Genomic DNA, 15,553 nt, shown 5'->3' with positions numbered 1-15,553 from the left:
GACCTTACAGCAGCCTTCTAGTACCCAAAGGGGGCTTACAGGAAGGATGGGGAGGGACTCCTTATCAGGGAGTGTAATGATAGGACACAGGGTAACAGTTTCAAACTGGAAGAGGATAGATTTAGATTAGATATGAGGAAGAAGTTTTTCACTGTGAGGTTGGTGAGGCACTGGAATAGGGCGCCCAGAGAAGTTGTGGACGCCCCATCCCTGGAAGTGTTCAAGGCCAGGCTGGATGGGGCTTTGAGCAACCTGGTCTAGTGGGAGGTGTCCCTGCCCATGGCAGGGGGTTGGAATGAGATGATCTTTGAAGTCCCTTCCAACCCAAACCGTTCTATGATTCCCCATGCGCAGCAGCCTGCAGTCGTGAGCGCACGGCGTCGCACGCCTGCGACACCTAAATGCCCTTCGAGGGCTTGCCGTACAGCTTGGCCTCTCTTCCTGTGCCCTTGGGAGCAAACTGCAGCCTGAGGAGGAATATTTCCTCATTCCCTTTTTCCAGCCCTCCCGCTCCTCTGGCTGCTGTGCTCCTCCCGCTCCATAGATGGTGCTGCGAGCGCGGAGCTGCGCTGCCGCCGCCGCCCGGCGGGGTCCGTCTGGGCTGGGGGGGCTGGGGAGAGCCCGCCGCCTCGCAGGGGGCAAGGGCAGCCGCCGGGTACGGCCTGCAGGGATAAAACGTGCCAGGTCGCCTTTTAACGGGAGCTTGAGACTGGCCTTCAGGGAGAAGTTTGGATTTGAGAAGGAAAAAAAAGTGGGTTTAGTCATCCAAAATATTCTGCTGGCAGCCAGGGAAGGGGAAATACATAGAAATGGCAGAATTGCTGTATCGATGCCATCAGTGGTAACTGCTCCGTTTTTCCAAATTGGAAACCGAATCTTCTCTGTTACTCTAAAAGTTGCTTTTCAGGAACGCTGCCCTGTGTGCTTGAGTGCATAAACAGACATTCTCTTTTTAAACATCCTTCACCTAGAAATTACTTAAAAATTGGCTTTCAAAAACATAGTCAAGCTTTTATCTACCTGAAGCTTTTATTAGGCTGTCTCTGTACCCTGGGGACCCTTATGACAAGAGCATGGAGCTGGGACCCCTGAGATTTGGGTTCTTGTCTGTGCTGTCACAGACGTGCCAAACAGCCTCAGGTATGTCTCTGCCCATTTTTGAGGCCTTCCTCCACAAGGTCTTGCTAATGTAGCTGGGTTGTTCTGATTTGATTAGATTAGATTAGATGAAGCTAGGTAGAAAGAGAACCTCCTCTCTTCCTCCTTTGTGCTCCTTATTTTCAATAGAAAAGTGTTTGGGCAAGAATTCCCTCCCTTAAATGACTAAGCAAACAAAATTCTCACATTTTAGCCATTACCTCAGCTTTCAACTCGATTGTTTATTGCATTTTTTCCCCAGAAATTCAAAATTTCAAAGGTGTGGAAGAATTTCTGGGTAGGGGGGGACATTTTCATTGATCCAAAAAGCATAGGGAAATCTTAAGCAGACACAGAGAGGTAATCTTAATGTTGATTTCAAGGGATGTAAGCTCCTGGGTTTGAATTGTGTGCACCACAAATGCAAAATTACTTCAGTATTAAATTAAAAAAAAATGCAAATAGAGTTGATTTCAATATTTTTTACAAAACCTTCTGCAGAACAGAAAGATGGAAGATACAGACAAGAAAATGGAAAAGATGCCCACAAGGAGCTTCTCTCTTCAGAATGCTGCTCCTTTGCTTGCTTGCAGTAGGTCTTAGTGCAAATTTCACAATCTGAAACTCTTGCAAAAGAGCTGCAAACCGCCGAAGTGCAGCCAATGTGCGAGATCACGTCTGAGGACCTGCGGTTAGTAGAAGCTTGTGCACCTAATGCCAGGTAATTTATACTTTTTGTCTGATCTCTGCTAATTACAGCTAGCACAAGAAGATAATCTTGTTAACTGTGATTACTCTGACTGGGAGTAGCTGGTACTCACCTAAATAATTAATAAAAGAGCAATTTATACTCAGCAATTACAGAGAAGGAGGATTTTTTCCTCAGGTGTGTTTGGCTTTCTGGACCTTCGGACCGTGTGGTCATCGCAAGGTCTTTAATTACCTGGGTTATGCGTGTTTCTCAAGTGCCTTTTACCCCCTTCCACACTAGGAATATTTTTAAGCAAAGTCAACTGTACCTGGTGGTAGATAGAAACAGAGCACTGCTCTGAGGAAGGGCTTGCCCCAGCAACCATCCTTAATGTTGCATTCAGACCGCAGGGTGACTGCTACACACACAAGAGCCGGGGATTTCAAAGCAGCTTGGCGAATGGATGGAAGAAAGGTGATGGAAGTAGGGAAGGATTTTACAGAAACCTTAGAGAGGGAAGAAGGAATATTAAAGGGATGCTGTAAGGTCAGTAGCCAGCTGAAGGAAAGAAGCAAAAAATCAGATAAGAAATGGAAGTGCGTTGGCAGATGAGGGTCCATGAATAAATTTAGCATCCGTTGTGTCTTGACCAACTGGATAATTAGTCCTTTTATAAAACAAGCCTTTTTTGAGGGGGAGAGAAGAGGAAGAAATGATCATTTGCAGGTATTTTAAGTACTACACAACATTACAATGTTCTGAAATACTTAGCATGCGTATGGTTTTGGTTTCCAAGTGGTTGGGGATTTTGATGGTTTTAGTCCCAGTTCTACCACCAGCCCCTCCAGGGAAAAGCATTATGGGATCCAGTGTCTCTCCCTTCTGCAGGGCTGCCCCACCAGGTCCTTCAGCATCCCCCTTGTGCGCTCGGCCAGCTCGGCAAGGCATGGCTGGGGGCTTAAGAAAGCAGCTCACCCTGTGCAAAGTATTTGCATATGTGTATTGGTTCTTTTGCAATTAGCGCGGTCGGGCCTTGATTTTATTTTTGACGTCAAATGCTACAAATTGCAGTGCTTACTGAGGAGGGGATGCCTCCTCTGTCCTGGCTCCCATTGCTAGACTTCTGCTCGAGAAGCTGGAGCTCACAAGAGGCTTTTTCTCTCTGCCGCATATGTGTGGAGGCTAAACAAGCTGTGATTTTAAGTGCTAACGGAGGCTGTGGTGTCAGGCCGAGCCACCTTGCCTGTCCCACGGTGCTCCAAATCACCGTAGGGAGAATTCAGGACCATTCCTTAATTCCTTGTAGCATGAGCAGCCAGCTGGCTCGCTGGGGGACAGCTGCCATTCACAGGGCTCTTTGCGGGCTGCAGGCAAGACTTAGAGCCTGTAAATGGTCACACTTTGGAAAGCACTGGTTTAATCCTCTGGTTTAAGGACAAAAGTGTTGAGTGGTCATGTAAAAAAGATCAACTCACAATTGTTAAAGGAAAAATTACCTTAGTGCGTGTTTGAAGGTAGTATCTGAAAGATTTATTGCAGCTTTATGCTCCATACCATAAAACATCACCCAAAGTAACAAAGTCTGTAGATAGAAGAAAAATTATCGCAATGTTATCTTTGTGTAGCATTTGCACTGCAAGGCATTTTGTCATGTGCTTACAGCCGTAATCAAACGTGTATTTGTGGATCCAGATAAAGAATAATGCAATTTTGAAACCACAACAGCACTGCTTGATGAACTCTCATTTAATTCACAGTTTACTACCACTGACAGAAAATCCTGGGCTGATTCTCAAGGCTGCGTGTGCACGTCCCTTGGAATCAGTGGGCAGGTAGAGCATGCATGCACTGGTGAGAGAAGTCACTCTCCTCTTTCTTGCTCTCGTTAACGTATGTGGAAAATCGTGACAAAACTGAAGCCCTGGGAGGTGTTTCGTATGCCAAGATTTCCAAATTTGCATACCTAACCTCAGGATCTAAATCCCGATTTAGACAGTTTCTAAATAATTAATGACAGCAAAATGTAGTCAGAGTATCAGGTTTGACTGAACTATTCCTCATCTGAAACTGATACAATAACCTCTTTCCTGCAACTCATGCCCAAATTCAAACTAGTACTCCCTTTGCCTGGGCTTTGGCTGTTAGACACACTGAGCACTTAACAATCTCCCCAGAAACGATCTAGCAACAAAATATGCAGGTGTGTGGGTTTATCTGTGCAGACTGTATCCCAGGTTTAGGTCCTCCTCCCCGTGATTGGAGCAGAGCCTTGAGTCTCACCTCCGGCTGCCCTAGAAAATGCTCCAAGTTTAGGCACAGTTCTCTGTGTGTAGAGCCAAGCCTCAATTTCTAGGCATTTTGCATTGTTTGGTGGGTCCTGTTACTAGTTAGCGTGATTTATGTTTTGCTATCACTCCTGCGAGAGCTGGCATCCTTGTATGGCGTGTATTTACAATGGAAAGAGATTCCTGCGGCTTCACCGAGGTGGTGGTGGATTCCATTCCCCATGTATCTTAGCTATTTTTATCAGACGATCTGGGGTGGGTTTCTGTCTCTCCCGTTATCATGACATGATGTGTTTTAACGTGGCAGTGATTACCATCCGTAAGTTTCCTTTGGCCTCCAGTGCCCCGAAAAGGAAACCCATATCCACCCCCCATCCACCCAAAGAAATCTTTCTTGTATGCAAGGGCACTCATTTCCAAAACAGTCCTTTCTCCCAGGGCAAGTATAGATGAATGCGTCCTTTTTTCTCCGATGATAACTGCAGTCTGACGAGTGTGGAGTCTCTGCTGGATGCTGGAGGCGGGCAGGGGTGGGATCTCCTCCTGCTGGAATCCCTGCCGCGCCGTGCCTTGCGACGAGGACCCGCTGCCAGAGTTTCCCTCCAGTCTCCCTCTCTAATTTCTCTCTGTAGTTCTCGTGCCCGTCTGCGCACAGCAGAGTGGGCTGTGCTGCTTCTAATTAAGAAGATAATTCTGAAATATTCTTGAACCCTTGACCATCAGGATTCCCTCAGACGACGTTCCCTCTGATCTAGGGTTGCCGCTCTTCATGTGAAAATAGGTAGGGTGTAATTCGCAAATATTTATAAAGTTCTGTTCTGGCTAATTGAAACTGCTGTTAATTGCTTGTGATTTCAATCCAGACAGCTGGTTTGTTTTTCTGCACCGCTCCCACAGGAGAAGTTGCATTACTCAGGGCCTCAAACCCCCAAAGGCCTGCTGGTTTGCATAGCAGATTGTCTGTATCTACTGTGTTTTCAGTAACACTTGGCTGAGTGGTAAAGGCGGCAGTGGCTTGTTCCAGGCATTGAGACAGAGAATAGACAATATGTAAAGCTTTTTAGCTTTGGAAATTTGGGAAGGATTGCACTGGGAGCGCAATGAGCACAAAGAGGAGAGAAAGCAGAGCTGTCTGCTGGGCCTCTGAGCAACATGGCAGGCCTCGTTAGAAGGCCAGACGTTACCAAGTCTCTTAAACGTTAATCTGACGTTAGTTAGACTTCAACTTTGACTCAGGGCTGACTCTGCAAAGGCCAGGATGGACATACTTCATTGCTGCAGAGCACATTTCACCAGAAAGCTGTGGATAAGTGGGTAGGTCCCAGCGGACAGCTAACAAGCAGGAGCGACAGGAGAAAGGGAATGTCAGGAAAGATGGTTAATATTATTCCTGAGAGACATCTATGAGAAGAGTGGGTGTTAGGAGCAACTAGGAAAACTCAAGCACTTGCAGCAGAAGAGGAGAGATCATTCAGGGCCCAATAAATCAATAAGGTAATCAACAGCCATGTAATTAGAAGAATGTTACAAACAACTTAAACACAGCAAAGAACAAAAAGACAGACAAAAGGAAAAGAATCTGCTGTATACACACATATATATGAGTGTCTGTGTATAGCCTTGTATATAATAAAAGGAATAGAGGATCAATAAAAGCAGCAGTGCTCTTGAAGGGAAAAGATTGATGAGTTGGATATTGCTGAGGAACTGAATGTCTCATTAAAGACAGTGAATGAAAAATGGTCTCTGAAAATGAGAAAAAAATAGAAGGAACTGAAGGGAAATCCAAGCAGCAGGAAATTCAAAGCACCTATATAGTGAAGACACTTCTCCAGCTGCATCTGTGGGACCATCCCACAGCCTCAAAGAGATCTGTGCAGTTGCCTTCAGCTCACAGCACCGGGCAGTGGCTTCCTCCGGCTCCGTGACCCTCCCTGTGAGAGCAGCCTCATCCATACTGCTGAGGAGTGGGCCCGGAGGGATGATGTCTGGATTGGGCTGCAACATGGGCTAACACACGCTGTGGCATTCAACAGGCAGAGCCTAGAAACTGCAGAGCTGCTGCCTCCCTTGCTTTCCAGGGATTTCACTCTCGGACCCTCGTTCCTGTCTTAAGATCAGGCTAGATGAAGCTGGAGGCAGAGCCTGATGGAGTCAGTCATGCCTGGTTGACCTGGGTCAACCTTTGGTTGGTCACTTTCCTTGGGCTTTACATTAGGGCTTTGTTTCACAGGCAGGGTGGGCCAGGAGGGCTCAGTCTCCCCCCTTCACACCAGGGCTTTGCCAGCCCTGCCTGGCCGGCAAGCCTGGCAGCTCCCAGCCCACAGCCAGATGCAAGGACACTCAGCTGTGTCTGGGGAACCAGGGCATGAGGAATAATTAGTTCAGACCAAGCAAAACCTAAATAGTCTACAGCAGGAGCTAGCAGTGTGGGACCTCTCAGGCAGTTCCTGAGTGAAGGAATGAGTGTAGGTCAGACCCAAAGCCCCCTGATGGCAAGAGAAGATGGCCAGTGATTTGGGCTTTTGGCTATGCACTCCTCCTGGCTGCACAAATGTCAATGCATTGGGGTGTCTTAAGCATACATTAAACATGGCACATGTAATTTAAACTATTTTTTTGTTTCTCTTGGGATTGCTAGTTTTGAGGTGCTTTTAGGAGAAACTCAGTAAGTTAAACTGAGGAAAAAATAGCTGATCTCAGAATAGGGACTATGTATAAAGGAAGCTGGGAGAAAACAGTTCAATAGAAATGTTGATAAGTTTTAATTGTAACACATAGAAAAACAAATGGAATGAAAATACTTTAGATAGAACAGGGATTTATTTGGATCATTCTTATTAATATCCACCCTATGCCTGGTTTTATATGATATATTACACAGGGTGAAATGTCCTCATTTCATTTTTAGAAAATGGCTTCATGCACATGAATTGTACCATCCACCCTTTTTTTTAAGGAAAAAAAAAAAAGACTTTTGTAGCTAGTGGTTGTATTAATTTAGGAAAGATGGTGGGAGTCAGGGGAAGAGGCAAATATGTACATCTGCTATGTATGAAAATCATTGTATTGTCCATTCCTTATTTATTGCCATCTAACATTGTCTTTAAGGGCAAATGCTAATGGCTGCACAATTACAGAAAATACCGAGGAGACAGAATACACCCAGTAAGACCCTCCAGCCAAACTGAAACTCCTCGTAAGATCTCCGTTAATTAAAATGTCTACAGATGGGTTCCCTTAATTGTCGGAAATGGAATGCAATCCCTATAATTAACACTTCACTCAAAGGCTTTTCCCCCTCCTCAGCATCTGGAAAGAGCCGCAGTGATTGTTTGGCACCTCATTGCTGAAGGCCACTGCTCCCTCTCCAAAGCGACCTGCTGCCCAGGGCCCCACACCAAAACCAGTCTCATTTCTTAGCTCAGGCTCCTCCAGCAACCCTACCGTGCTGCATCAAGAGGGTTTTGTCTTTGCATGGATCACAGTGCTGGCATCCACTAGTGCAATGCCCATTTCTCTTTGTCGTGGAGGGAAATGTTGGTTATTCTCTAAGGTCTTCTCTGCCTGGGCTAGAGGGTGAGCACCTCTTCTCTTCTGCAGTGCAAGGAGAGATGCCAAGCTGTGGAGCAAGTAGCATCAAGGAGTAAACAAAGAAAACTTGCTGTGCCCCTTGGAGCAGTAGGTGGTCTTTGGGGCAGACCTTGCCTTATGATGAGTTTGTGGAGCATCTAGCAGTGCGGCATCACCAGTCCATGAGGACTGCCAGCCAGCCCTGTGGGAATTTCTGCCTCTATCTCCAGAGCTTACAGTTTCTTCCAGCACTGCTCTGATGTGTTGCCTTTTCTCTCTGCTCCTATAACTAAAAGCCTTGTCCAGTCCCACAGCATTTCGTGTCCTGGTTACTGCCTCTTTCTCCTCTTCCATCCCACTATCCTCTCCTGTTACCACCAGCCTTTGCACACTCCAAGTCCTATAATCGTCTCAGCCTTTCTCATTCAGAAAGTCATTTTCCCTCCATTAGCTGATCCACTATGTGGCACTGAGACCATCTGCTGTCCTGCCTTTTTTTCTTCCATCTCATCAAGTCAGCGCACCAGAACAGGGCACAGCTGAGGAGGACAAAACAGTCTTGTCCTTGCGGCTACTGTAAAACTGTGAGTCTTTTTTTTTTATCTTTGTTTTTTTTCTTTCTGCTGCAGTGTGAGGCTCTGTTGGCACAGCAAAGAAAACTTCCCAAGAAAGGTAAGGCGGTGCCAGGCAAACTGAAAATCATGTGTTCCGGCCCTAAGACAGAGCAGCTGGGGAAACGTGCTTGCTCCAGGCTGCCCAGCATCCCTGGTCTTCTGGGACAGCTTGTGTGTGTGCTGCTGCTGGTAACACAAACAACCAAGGTATTGGTTTTGGACAGGCCTTGATCCCTAAGGGCACGATAACTATTGCCGGGAGCAGCTGCTACAGAGAACACTTACACACACGCTCCTTAGCTAAGGGTTAAGGCGTCACCACTGGTGTTAAATGTCCTTGGGCTCTGCCACAGGTGAACCACACAGGTGGAAGAAGCAGTGGCACCTTGTGCATGATGAATTTCAGCACTGAAGCCTGAAGCAATGTATTTCTGACCATGTACTGACTCGCCCAAGGAGCTTTGCTGCTTTTTGGGAACGCCAGGGGACACCATCTGGAGAGAGGTCACGTGGTAGGAGGATTCTGGGGGACCTGTGGGCCTGGAAGTAAAGCAGATCACTCTGCAGATTGCAGCCCTTCCTAATATCGGTGTGGACTTTGGAAGATCCACAGCCATTCATGCCTCCGTGAACACAGGGCAGATCTCCAGAGGGCATGTTCCTCTTACAACTCCTTTCTGCCTGCTCTGACCAACAAGGGTCCTGGTATCGTGTCTTGGAGGAGCTTCCACAGGCATGTTGGAGCCATTCTCCGGGGAGCCATGGGAGTGCGGGACCAGCTGCAAGGCTGACGTGCACGGTGGCTGCAAATGCTCCCCCAGAGAGTTGCATGAGAGGACTGCGGGGGGCAGAGAGCTGCCTTCCTCCCCGCCAAAACTCTGCTGTCAGTTCAGAGCACATCTAGCTCACAACTGCATGCGTCACAGACAAAGAGACTCAAGAGAAGACATGCTCACACATGAACCTGAGGTAGGGGCTGCAAAGCCACGTGGTGTCTTGCCCATGGTCTCAACTAAGAAAATGTACTTCAGGCAATGTGGGCTCTCTGAGCTGGCCCTGACCAGGAACAGCACTTTCAAAAGGGAAGAATGTGTATGGGATAGGGTGGTAATAAAAACAAAAAAATCATTAGCTTTCCTTTTCTGCCACTCAGTATTTATTTTACTGCAGTACATGGGTACCCACTCAGTACAAATCACTGCGTGCCTCTGCTGAAGGCATTTGCATGTTGTGTAGTACAGCACTGTATGAGGCAGATGTTTTACTGCTGCTTCCCACGCTTATCAGGAAGGAAAGCCAGCAACTGAAATAACGATCATTTAATTGCTTATACTATCGGGCTTTGTTCTGCAACAGCATTGTCAGAGTTTTCTATCTATGGCAGTTGGTTTTTTTCCTGATCTTTAGGATGAGTTAGTTTTAGGAACGCAAATCTGCTTTTAATCAGTGTTTTAAAAAAATAGTTTTTCCTAGAAATAACTCACTGGAGTTGCTTGCTCTTTGAGACGAGCTCTCATCCGCTGTGAAATGCTAGGGTCTGATGGCTACTCTGCAAAGAGTTTCAGACAGTAAAGAATTGCACGTTTTGCTTCTTGTAGATAAGCCAGACACCCTTCAAACTGCAAATGTTCACCTTTGGGGTGGGCAGCGCCATTCGGAGTGTGGAGCGGGATCCCTGTGCTTGTGCCCATGTAAGACACTAACCTGCATCCCAGAGGAGCTGTGTCCAGTTTCCCACATTCACATACTCGGATCAAGTAATTCCATGAAAAAATGTTCAGAAATGATGAAGGAAGCCTCAGACTACATCCTCAAAAATGACATAGCTACTGTAGAAGCCTTTCACTGCAAGCCAATTTTGAAAATGAGATATGCCTTAGAAAATAAGGAAAGGTAAGTACATTTGTGCCTTGCAAGGCCATTGGACATTATGCAGCGGTGCCACACGGGGCCCCAAGATGCCCCTTTGTCACGCTCCTTGAAGAAAGTGCACTATTCCTTTTGCTCTTGTGTATGGCATTTACTTTCTGCTACGCTCTCAGCTCCTCTGAGGTGACTCCTCCTGATCCTTCTTTCTGAGACCCCACAGGAGTAGCAGCGCAGTCCAAACCATTGCGTCTGAATCCGATGCTCCTAACAAAAAGGGCTTCATTCACCTGGCAGAGGGATCCGTAGAGAAATGCAAACCAGGGTGTAGGTTCAGCAGCACACTCCAGGGTAGGATTTACTAGAGAGAAATTTAAGTGTGTGCTTAAGTGCACTGTTGGGTCCCTGCTGTAGCCTCTCAGTCACCAACAGACATGCAGTTAGAGAGGCACCAGTCCTAGTTGCACAAAATATAGGATAAACAAGATGACACCACCCCCACCCCCCCAATTTTTGTCTCACTAGCACTAGGATGGCTGTAAGCTGAGCCCCACACCGCTTCCCACAGTCTGCAACAGTCAGCAACAGTCCAAGTGTGCTACAGCCTCCTATCCTCTGCATCGAGCCAGAAGTGGTGTGGAGACCCAAGTTACCTCCCTCCAGAGGTCAAACCCTGGTGTCACTGGAAGCCTTGTTCTCTGAAGGGCTTGAACTGCTCAAAGGGTAGGATTTGGGTCAGACTTGCTTCTCAGCAACCTAAACAGAGCTTCTGCACATGCTTGAACTTAGGGATGTGGCTAGGGAGGATTTTTCCTCATTCACTGCTGACAAGAAGAGTGATTCAAATTTTAGAAATACTTCTGCTTCTACCAAGGCTATTTAATCTGCAGGGATACGCCCAGTAAGTGATTTTTTTCCCTATCGAGTTTTGCTACGTATTGCAAGACTGCTTCATGCAAATTGCTACCTCAATGAATGGGCTTTGCAAACCTATACGATGACTTAGTTCACTCTGCTAAATTCTCTTTAGCAGAAACAATTCCTACCTAAAGGCAAGGTACCCGCTGTCACCCAATGAATTTTTAAATGCCCCTTTTTTTTCCTTTTGCTTCAATGGTCTTTGTTGTTGAGCCATCAGATATTACGATCAGAATACAGACTTTTTTCCCCACTGCATGTGTAAGATTGTAAAAATATAAGCATTGATTCAATTGTACATTCAGCTTTTAAGGGGATATCTAGTAGCCACAGTGAACTCCTGCTTTTCTGCTGCTTACTGAGTGAAAAGCAATTCTGTTTAGCTCTTCCTAGCCAGAAAGCATCCTGCTGGCTTTTCACATCACAGGCTTGTTCCCATGCCTCCAGAATCAATAGGGGTTTTGTCATTGATTTGATTTTTTTTTTTTTTAAAACTCTTTATCTTGTAAGGTAGGTTATAGGCAGTAAGATGATGTAGAGTCTGATCCTGTCTGTACTAAAGTCAATACACAATGTTTATGGATTTTGGTGGCACTGGATTAACTCAGTTGTAACTACATTTGCAGGGAGAGGTGAGGACCATGAAACATGCCTAGCTTATATCTGCCCTGGCCTAGACACACATGTGGTTTGACATTGTTAGCCATAATCGTGTGGGAAATCACTAGATACTGACTTACTAACTCCATGAAACCAAAGCACAGCCTGGCAGCTCTCATGATATACTGGTCTTTCTAGGATTGACCCGTGCACACCCAGGCGTCTCTGCCCAGAATCATATATTAGGTATAAAGCTGCAGGCTAAAGCCATCCAACATAAAAGAAAACATTGCGTGTGAAAACATGACAATCTTTGGATGTCTAACTTATCTGTTACTGGTGTTGATACTTGCCCTTTCCACTGATCTCGCAAGGGGAAGGAGACTATTGCTTTTGTTTTCCAGCTCTGGCCCATGCGGTGCCGTAGTCAAAGGTAAATACAAGTTATCTGGATGTATTCACTTCTCATTTGAGCAATGTCAACTTTAACTGCTTTTCATATACTAAACTCATTTTATATATTTAAACCTGCTTTCTGTTTTGCTTTCTACCACTGACGTGTTGCATTAAGTATGAGCATGACACAGAAATACAAGAAACAATAGCCTCAAAGGGGCTGGTGCTTCTGGCTAGTTTGATTGTCATTGTTCATCATCTTGATGGTATTGACTTGCCATCCCTCTGGCGGTACCCAGTGTCTCTCACATGAGACTTGTTCCTTTTTGTGTTCCTGTTAGGGAGAATTGCATGCAATGGCATTTTTTTTTAGGAAGGTGTGTTTATAAATGTTCACATCCACTAAATCATCCATTCTCAAACATAGGGCGCTTGGTTGAAAGGGGAATTTGAGCTTGGGAAGAAGTGACAGGACCAGAAACATTGGAGAACAGCAGTATTTGCCACTAGATAAATGTAGCTGGGAAGAGAAAATGATCTCATGGAAATAATTCCACTGTTCTTACCTTTTTTCAAAACTTCTGGGGTTAAACTTGACCCAGTAATATTTTTAATTTTGTGACCTTCTAATAGAAATATTGATGCACTATGAAGGCACAGACTGACAGTCAATGACTCATCAGTCTTACTTTATGGACTGCCTCTGCCTCTCAGCTCTTCTAGTTAAATATTCATTGCTTAGAAGTGCCCTCCCAGTGCGTCCTTGCTGGTTAATTATAATCCCCCCACCTTGGCTCTGAGACCTCTCCTGCACATCGAATGCTGCAAACTGCTGCTCCGTACCTGGGCAAATCTTCCGCCAGCTCCCCGGGTTTGTGGAGGGTGACATTGTGGCCCTGAGGTGCTGGCCACCAAGTCCTGCTCAGGTATATTTGGTCTGCTGTCAGCTGCAGGGAAGCCATGGCAGCTTCTGCTCGGAGAAGACCCTCTGTCTTCATCAGCACTCAGACTCTCAACCTGTAAACTCCGTGAAATCTGTTGAAATCAGAAGAGGACTAGTCTCCTCTTGGTATGAACTGGAACAAGGGCATTTAATTAAAAACAAAACAAAACACAACCCACCACACGTGGCTTCTCTGGATCCACTGATAGCTTCCCATGTGGGCCTCACTCAAATGTAGCTGAAGTCCATGTAGATTAGATCTACCATTTTCCCTCATCAAGACATGTAGATATCCAACAAGTTTAGTCTGATGCAATCCGCCATTCCTAAAATCACATTGTGTTTTTGCCTCCATTCGTTTCTGCGTCTTGATTATTATTTCCTTCAACATGAGGTCAGACTAATCAACAGTACTTTCTAAATGATTTTTTTCCCCAGCTCAAGGTCTACCCCCAAGTCTTTAAAACTCTTTCAGTCATTTAAGTGCCTGCGCAGTCTCCACTGCTTCTGGTATGTTAACAACATTGCGATATTCGGGTAAGTTATGCATAACCTTGAACTGTCAGTATATGCAGGTTCTCTGTCTGTTCAACATCAGTTTAAGTTTTCAAAGAAACTGAACACGATGCAGTTTAAGACTTTGTCTATTTCCAGCCTTAAATTTGTATATATTGTGAAATAGCCTCTGCTCAGTATTGCTGTCGTATCAATAGTTAACAAATGTAGGCAAAAATGTTCATGTTTCATGTACTTGAGTCTCTCAGATCAATAGAGTGTCTTTTTTTTTTTACTTTCCTATGCAAAAATGTCATCCATTATTAATCAAAGCAGACAAGATTTCATTGAAGATCTGACTTCCTGCAGCAAGATATGGTATCCTTAAATGTTAAAGGTGCATCTTTCTTAAAATGCTGCACAGGAGAGTAGCTTTTAATTGCAATGTGTAATGGATCCAATGGTAAAGCCTAAATGAGTGTAAGCGTGAAATGTGTGCTGTAATGCTTTCGCATGCAAAGAGCTTTAATATGAGTACAGAAAGTGTGCAGAACAGCATGATACACAAATGATCCTGGAGGACTTCAACAGAAAGCCATCACCTCCAGATTGTTTCCCCATCACTAAGGATTGGTCTGGACCTTGGGTGGGAAACAGTGGGGACGTTCACTCCTGTGCAAAGGGCAAATAAGTAAGTCCCAAATCCAAATAGTCTTTGGAAGAAGCGGGGGAGGCCAAAAGCTGAATTTCAAAGCTGGGGGTTTCTTTCCTGCAGTGGTCTCTGGTGACCATCACCCTGGCTAGCAAAGAGGTCCCGGGAATCCTCAGCCTGCCGAGGCCATGCCAGGACTGGAGCTGCTGAGGGAAACAGGGATGTTTGCTGGAATGGGACTTAGACTTTGCATCAGCTTTCAGCAAGCAGCTTCCAGTATTTATTTTAAAGCTCTGTTGGCTCAGTTTAAGCCATGCCTGTCATGAGCATTATGTTCAAATGCAAGCTAAAATTACTTAAAGACACATTTTAGAAGGACCGTGAACCCTGTCAGAATTGATAACCAAGGCCTCGCTTTCTTTATTATTTTCACATGCTTGATTTATTGAATATGTGCAGAGGATGAATTGAAAACAAAGTGCTGTATTTGTGTGACATATTTAAATTATGTATCAGTAGCCCAAGACACTGTGGTTAGCCATTAAATAAATCATCGCAAACAGACCAATTCAGAATGATCTATTTCTATATTTACATTTGTGGCTTAAGAGAGGAAATAGAAGCTTTTCACAGAGGGGAAAAAAACATCCATCATGGGGTCCTCCAACTAAGGTATCCAATGCTAGCAAAAATGGTATTTTAAAACATAATATCAAATGGGTTTCCAGCTTCTCCTAGGAGTGGAAAGCAGTCAAGTTTCTTTGCTTTACTTTTTTTTTTTTTTGGTTTTTATATAATATATGTGTTCATTTTGAGAGAAATGTAAGAACAGTTTGTTGGCTAGGCTTTTTTTTTTTTTTTTTTTTAAAAAGAAAATTGTTTTCCTCTAATTAAATTGGAATTCATCCCTTTGAAACTCACCTGCCGCAGAGCTCAGCAGGCAGGAAAAGGCAGTCCTGCTGGCCCTGGAAACAGTAGCAACGCTCCAATTAATTGCAGTTGGACCAGAAAAAAATGGCACTTCTCACAACGGCCTCACAGATTCAACATGTGCGCTCAATTGTCTGTGCTTTTCTTTTTACAGCTGCAGCTCCTGGAGTCATGAGGTTCCTCTTGCATTTTAGTTGTTCTTTTCAGAAAAAAAAGAGGGGAAAAGTTTCTACCTCTAATTGTGGACAAGATGGAAAGGACTCAGGCACAAGAAGGTAAATAAAGGTGCCTCAGTAAACCCTCCTCACGAGTGCTTTTTTGAGTCCTCACCTCATGATTTTGAGAGAGCAGAAGTTGGTTATGCTGCAGCAAGTTCAGGCCCTGTTGTTCAGAGCTGTAAGATCAATTATGCAGGTGACTTACACAGATGATTAGGAGTTAAATGCACACCTG

Source organism: Larus michahellis, chromosome 1 (assembly GCF_964199755.1).
Source record: "Larus michahellis chromosome 1, bLarMic1.1, whole genome shotgun sequence".
Taxonomy (NCBI): Eukaryota; Metazoa; Chordata; class Aves; order Charadriiformes; family Laridae; genus Larus; species Larus michahellis.
The sequence above is the reverse complement of the archived record's forward strand: the minus strand, read 5'-3'. Positions refer to the sequence as shown.